Genomic DNA, 7,754 nt, shown 5'->3' on the forward strand with positions numbered 1-7,754 from the left:
TGCCTCAGTCTCATCAGGGATTTAGGCCAAATCCTCAGACTGAGGGATTTCTGTCTCCTAGAGCTGACCAGCTTCCCACTAATTAAAAAAGAATCCCATGTGATGATGGAATTAATACATAATTAATAAATAAGATCCTCACACCCGACCAGTTGAACCTCACAGCCCATGGTTCCAGTTTCTCCAGGATTTTCTTTTAATTCCTCTTGTTCTGAGCATTCCCTCCTCTTCCTCTGCCATTCCTGAAAAACTTCATTACATGGATGAAGAACCTCACAGGTTTAAGCTGTTTTTTGTATCCTGCCTGTGCTCCAAGAGTCCTGGTCCAGAAGAAGCAGGAGCCAGAGGGTGGGGAAGATGCAGAAAGGACAGAGATCCCTGATGCTCTGGATGGGAAAACAAGGAGCAGTTGCGAGGGTCCTGGGGAGGGTGGGCAGAGGCTGCAGAGGAGGAGAACACACAGAGGACATGTCTGGAACGATTTTTTCTCTTGATTCCCAAGCTTGCTGGGTTTTTTTCCAACATTGCCTTCCCATCCCAGCAGGATTTAACCACAGGTTAAATCCACAGGGAGGAAGCTGCTGGAGCTCAGGAGATCTCCCTTGCCTTTGGAAGGGGTACAGCTCTGCACAGCACAGGTGGCAGGTCTGAGTGCCCCTCTCCATGTGAATTCCACAGATCAGGGAATCTTCGAGTGATGTAAAGCAGCTTTGAGCCCATTTCCCATTTACATTTTGGCAGCAGCTGCAATTCCTGCAGCGGCTGCAGAGTCAGTTTAACATGTGTGACCTAAAAGCTTTGGAATTCCTGACTTTCTTTTGAGGAAAGCCATCCCTTGCTCTCTCAGTGATGTTCTCAACAACACGAGTACAATAAAGTCTCCTAAAACCTGAAATCCTGGCACTCCAACTGCACATCCACAGGCATTTACAAGCCCTTAGGAAGGAGAATCCTGATTTTATGGAGCCTCCATCCAGCACTGCAGTCTCAATTCCTCTTCCTCTGTGAGATCTAAGATGTTCCATACAATCTGCTTTGCTTGTTTATTCAGTAACTGTGAGCTCTGGCCATGCAGGAAAGGTAACTGTGTCCAGCTGCTTCCACAGGGGCAGGGATTGAGCAATATGTTCATCTTGCTTTTCTAAGGAATCACATTCATGGCTTTTTTCCTTGCTCTGTCAGGGACTCTTCAACAATTTTCCCCTCTCAGGACATCGCAGTGTCTCTAATCACTCATCTCTCCCTCTCATCTTCCTCTGTGAATTCTCACAATGAACACTAAGTTACTCAGAGCTGTGGCTGCCCCATCCCTGGAGGTGCCCAAGGCCAGGATGGAGGGAGCTTGGAGCCGCCTGGGATAGAGGAAGTGTCCCTGCCCATGGCAGGCAGTGGGATGGGCTTTTTACAACAAGAAAAAAAAAAGCTGTGTTGACTCTTGCTGGGCTTATTTTCACATTTCCCCCTGCACTGCTGACTTTTAAGGAGCAGCAGCACATTGACACCTCATTTTCCTGCCTGGATCAGGCTTTGCTGTGTTTTGAAGGAAGATGGGGCCTGGCAGCCCTACGATTCCATCCTGGGAGGAGGTTTGGCCAAGGAGCCCGAGCTCAGCCTAAACACAACTTCATGCAGAGGGGGTGAGGAAGATGCTGCTCTTGGTTCTGTTGTATGTTTATTTATATGTTATTTGGTGATAATGAAAACCAAATGTTCGGGATCTATTCAGTTCTTAAACTTTTATAGACTCATTGTCTTGATTTTCAACTGTGCAGCCGTCTCCGAGCCCCTGCCTCCCCCGGAATCGTGGCAGTGCCGTCGGTGACCAGGCTCAGCTGTGCTCTTACTCATCCTGGCTGGAACAATGATATTCCACACCACGTTATTCAACCTCCCCGGTGCCTCCTGGCCCCCTCATCCCGACCCCTCGGCTCCCACATCCCGGGTCAGCGCCGGAGCCGGCCAAGGCATTGTCCTGGGGGTGCCACTTTCGGGCTGTGCTGGTGCCAGGGAAAGAGGATACGATCTGTGCCTCGAGGAGCAGACGTGATACATGAAAGATGCTCTGCCAGAGAGCCCAGAGCCCGCTCTGCCCCTCGGAACGCTCACCAAAAGGCAGGGAAAAGGAGGAGAAGGGAAAGGAGGCAGCTGTACCCCAGTGCTGAGCCAGGGGCCACAGGGAGGGGGCTGCTCTCCCTGCCCCTTGGCAAGGATTTCTCCAGCCTGCCCAGTGCCATGGTCTTGTTGGGCTTCTAGGGTGGACTCAATGACCTCTGAGGTCTTTTCCAACTTTGTGGGTTCTGTGCTTTTCCAGGCCTGCTTGCCCAGGAGCACAGCTCTGGATTTGGGGTTCCTTGGGGAAAAGGTTCCACCCCACAGAGCCACACCCTGTCCAGGTGGGAAACCCCTCAAGCAGAGCCCTCCCACCTAAACCACGACTGCTCTCACAGCACAAGGGTTTGCAGCAGTTTTGCCACACCTTGACAGCCTCTTCCAGTGCCTAAAGGGGCTCCGGGAGAGCTGGAAAGGGGCTTTGGACAAGGGATGGAGAGACAGGACACAGGAACAGCTTCCCACTGCCAGAAGTACCGTGTTGTGGGCATAGGAGACTGGAACCTCAGTGCCACCACTGGTGTCCTCTCCAGGCACGGGTATTCTGACAGGAGAACTCCTGGAAATCCCCTGCCCCAGGTTTGTGGCCCATGTGTGCCCATTTCAGCCTCTTTGGCTTTTCTCTCTTTAGAGATGTAAATTCCTTGGATAATGATTAGAGCCTAAAGATGCAATTTCTGCATTAAGAGAGACAAATGTAAAGTGGCTAAAACCCTTTGCAGATGGAGCCGGGCCACAGCTCCAGCCCCAGTATAGAATCCTGGAATGGTTTATGTGGGAAGGAACCTTAAAACTCATCCCATCCCACCCCCTGTCATGGGCAGGGACACTTTCCACTATCCCAGGTTGCTCCAAGCCCTATCCAACCTGGCCTTGGACACTCCCAGGGATGGGGCAGCCACAGCTTCTTTGGACACCCTGTGCCAGGGGAGAATTTCTTCCCAAAAATATATCCAACTCTGCCCTCTGCCAGGTTGAAGCCATTCCCCCTTTCCCTGCCACTCCAGGCCCTTTTCCAAAGCTCAGTTCTGGCCTAAACTCAAACTTTCAAGCATTTTGGGTAAGGCAGGGCGCGTCCAGCATTAAGAACTGAAGCCCTGGCTTTAAAAAGGGTAAATCCAAGGAATTCATATCAAAGCAGGAACAGTCATAAGGAGAACATATGGAAGTGTCTTTTTCTGCTCACAGTGATTGGAAACTGCATGCCCAGGCCCTGATCCAGATACAGGACCCCACATCCGGGGCTTAGTTTCCAGGTGACCTGGGATTTCAGCGATTTCCAGCTTTGGGATTGTTAATGTGAGATGACAGCAATAACCAGGGAAGGAAAACCCCACGTGTTTGTTCTTCCCAGCATGCCAGCACTTGTGGATTTAAGTGAGGAGAAAGATCACAAGGCTCAGACAGAATATCCTCCAGAACACAGCCCTAAAGCAGCAATTTCCTCTGTGGAGCCCGTGTGAGATCAAGGCAGGATAAAGCACTCCATGTGAGCCTGGCTGAGGGGATTTGGGAAGGGGCAGGAGCCATTTGTTGGGGATGGAATAGTAAAGATTAAATTGGGTGTTACGGAGGGACCTTTCCAGAGGGAACAGCTCCAGCTCTGAGTGCCATTTGCCTTCACCTCTCTTCCATGAGAAGACTCCTGGCTTTGGGAACGCAACATTCCTAAGCTAAACCTGCTGATAGGAACATGTGCATTTCATCTCAGAATGAATAAAAAAAATGATTGAAAAATAGCAAACCCTGTAATTTTGGTGAGGAATAATTCCCAGGCGATTGGAGGCAACGCGCTCGCGGATGGGAGGGCCGATTCCTCTGGATCAATGGGATGGAAACATCTGCTTTATCTCACCGAGATCTGAAGAGGTAAGAGCTGACAGTTCTTTGTGGGAATCTTTGCTATCTCATTGTATATCTAAATTACATTAATTGATGTCCAACGTTGATGTTTCGGGTAATTCTCGTGGATCTCACAACCTTCTGTTTCAAATTCACAGTCTTCCACCACTCAAACTATTATTATTTTTACCAGTCCCAAGGGTGTGCTGGAGTCTCTTTGGTACAAATTAGAAAGGCTTTTATGAAAAGCTCACAGTTTATGGAACAGAGGTTCCCGTTGGCTTCCTGACCCCGAGGTAGTGACAGCTCCCACCGGAGCCTCGCCCATAGCAGGGGTTTTAGCACCGTTCCCAACACAGCTTGGGAGCTGACATGGGGTGAGGAACAGCAGTAATTTCCCCCCAAGAGGGACAAAAAAGCCAAATGTTGACAAGTTTATGAGTACAAACATGTCAGGGGATCTCCTGGCAGCGAGGCTGTGCTCCAAGCCTGTGCTAGGCTTACCTGGGGCTGGTTGTTCACCTGGGCTGGGCTCTGAGCCCAGAGAAGGGATTTGAGGGAGACAGAATCTATTCTGCAAGGAACAAGAGAGGGGTACAAATGACCCAAAGATCCCAACCCAAATAATTCCATTAAAAAAACCCAAACTCGACAAATTTTGGAGACAAGATCAAGCAACACAGCTGAGGGAGAGAAGAGGGTGGTAAGAAGATGCTGAGACTAGAAGAAGAAGAGTCACAGAATCCCAGGATTTCCTGAGCTGGGAAGGACCCACAGGATCATCCAGTCCAAGCCCTGGCCCTGCACAGACACCCCAACAATCCTGGGAGGTTGTCCAAACTCAGCTCTGCCAGCCTTGAGGCTGTTCCCATTCCCAGGGGAGCCCTTGCAGTGTCCACCACGCTCTGGGGGAAGAACCTTTCCCTAAAATCCAACCTGAACCTGCCCTGACACAGCTCCAGCCGTTCTTTGGGTCCTGTCCCTGGTCACAGAGAGCAGAGATCAGAGCGAATGCCAGCCCTTGGAAAGATGACACTGAGTGTGAAGGGTAAGCAAGAAGCCAGAGGGAGGTAGAGGCAGCAAACCAAATCCTCCCCAGCTCTTGCCCATCAATTCACTGCAATTAAAGTTGAATTAATAAAGACACAGATTTTTCAGTGGGGAAAACACAACAGTGAAACCTTGGTGTTTCCTCAGGTACCAGAACAGATCCAAGGCCACGATCCAAAGGAGAAACCAGGAAAAGCAGAACAAGGGAGAAAGAAATCACCCATCAAAACCCATCTGGCTCACAGCATCCATGGAAATCCGCACGAACCCACCTTCCACAGCCCCTCCAGGCTCTGCCAGGGCAAAGGGGGCTGGAATGAAAAATTAATTGTAAGCTGTTACTTAACACAGATTTTGAGACAAAAAGAAGAGAACAAAGGAGTCCTTCAGGCAAAAAATGTGGAAAATGACAATCATTAATAACATCAACTCCTCACTCCAGGACTTTCATCAGTTGGCTGAGGTGGCATCACATTGTCAAGTCACAAAAGCCATAAACACACCCAAAAAACCTGATTGATGCCAGAAAAATAAATGCAGAGCTCGCCAACATCAGGAGCTCCAGTTGGAATGTATCCAGATTGTCCAGACTTGGAAAGGCCTAAAATCATCCTGGAGTTTCCTGGTAGGTGGAAAACATCCTGAAACTGCATTCCTGAGCAGAGGAGCCCTCTCTTCAGAATTCTTAATCTACCATGGTCAAGTGTTGGTGTCAAAAACAAGGATCACTTGAATATTTTTAGAACCCTGTTTCTGAATTTCCATGAATCCCAAGTTCTCCTCTGCTCAGGGAGGATGGAGAAGCTGCAGGAGGTCTGAAATTGTTCAGAAATACACATTTGAAAATGGTCCTTTTCCTTTTTTGATAACCCAGAAAGCAGGAGCTGGTGTGCCATCTATTAAACTATAAATAAAGACATAAAAGAGAATTCCTAATCGACATCCAGAAGGGCTGGGGTTCAAAACCCAGACCCCACCCAGGACTTCAGCATCTGGAGTGTCCCATCTCACACCTCAAAACATTCCCAGGCCTGGACTTTGATTTGGGTCTGCAGCCCTTTGTGTTGTTTTCTCGGGGGTGCAGCATTTCCCAGGCTCTTTCCAGCAGAATTCTTTCCATGCTGCCCATCACAATTTTTATGGAGTCACGAGGCAAATTTACAGCTGAGAAACTTCTCCCTGGCCCCACAATGCCTCCCAGCTTTGATGTGCACAGCCCTATAGCCATGAAAATTCACATCCATTTAACTCAAATCCCTGCTAATCAAATCCTTGGGAATCAGCACGTTCCTGGGTGGATTTGCAGCTGCTGCAGCAGTTTGGGCACCACGTGGCCACCAAAACCCTTCCCTGGGAGCTCAGGAGTGGCAACGCTGCTCCCCAAGCGCCCAGGAGAATGACAGACAGCAGCAGGATTGCCAGGACACATCTTGCAAGCAGCATTCCCAAAGGAAAAGCTCCCAAACACCCTCCTGAAAAGGCTGTGCTGCATCCCAACCCTGTTCACCAGCCCAGGACCCTTTTATGTAGTCCCTAAAGCCCAGCGGGGCCCAGAGCTCTCAAATTGGGGCAGTTTAGGGCACAGCCAGGAGGAATCACTCTGGAATTGGGAATCACCTGGGCTGCTGTGATTGCCTGCAGCAGGACAACCTGAGGCTTCCTGGGGACAGCCTCCAGTGGGTGCTTTCCTGTCTGGGGGGACAAACATCTTCCATCCTCTCTGAGCACCCTGTGCCAGGGCCTCCCCACCCTCACAGCCAGTAATTCCTTCCCAATATCCCATCTCACCTTGCCTCTGGCAGTGGGAAGCCATTCCCTGTGTCCTGTCACTCCAGTCCCTTGTCCCCAGTCCCTCTCCAGCTCTCCTGGAGCCCCTTTAGGCCCTGGAAGTGGCTCTGGGGTCACCCTGGAGCTTCTCTTCTCCGGGTGAGCACCCCCAGCTCTCCCAGCCTGGGACTCCAGCCCTTGGAGCAGCTCCATGGGCTCCTCTGGACTCTCTCCAGCAGCTCCAGGTCCTTCTGATTTTGGGGTTCCAGAGTTTGAGGCAGCTCTGCAGGTGTGGTCTCACCTGAGCAGGGCAGAGACAGAACCCTGCTGCACACTGGGGAAGTGCAGGCCTCTCATTACCCCCCCCCAGCCCCTCTCACTGGGACCCACCAGCTCCCTAAATTCCCCCTCCTGCATCCCCACTTCCCTGCCTTGCCTCTCCAGCACAGCTGCTGCCGCTCCCATTTGTCTCCTGCACCAATTTGGATTTTTTAAAACATTTATTTCCATCCCCATCCAATTTCTTCCCCTTTTCCTGGTTTTCTTTCCCAGCAGAGGGATTCCAGCTTGGGATGGGGATGGCCACAGTGTAACTCCAGAGCTTTCTGCCGTGGCCTTTCCCAGCCTGGCACACAGCGCTCAATTTGGAGCGCGGTGTCCTCGCTCTGTTCCATGCCGAGCTCTGTTGTCCAGAGGAATTAATTCCAGATTATGTGTGGGTGTGGACTTCAGCTGGGCAAAATTTGGATACCCTGGTTGAGTCATTATTGTCTGATGAATCTCTTGGTGACAGCCTTCGCCCCTATTGTTCTGAGGTGAGCCCCGTGGCAAGAAATGTGAAAGCAAGAAACAAAAGAATATAAAGAAAGGTTACGAAATCAAATTCAGTTAAGGCAGGGTTATTGTCCCTCCATCCCGCCTCTCTGGCCTCCAGTTGGGATTGGATTTGGCAGGAAAACAACCCCCATGGGACAGTGGCTGGGGTT

This window comes from Lonchura striata, chromosome 4A (genome assembly GCF_050655825.1).
Source record: "Lonchura striata isolate lonStrDom1 chromosome 4A, ASM5065582v1, whole genome shotgun sequence".
Taxonomy (NCBI): Eukaryota; Metazoa; Chordata; class Aves; order Passeriformes; family Estrildidae; genus Lonchura; species Lonchura striata.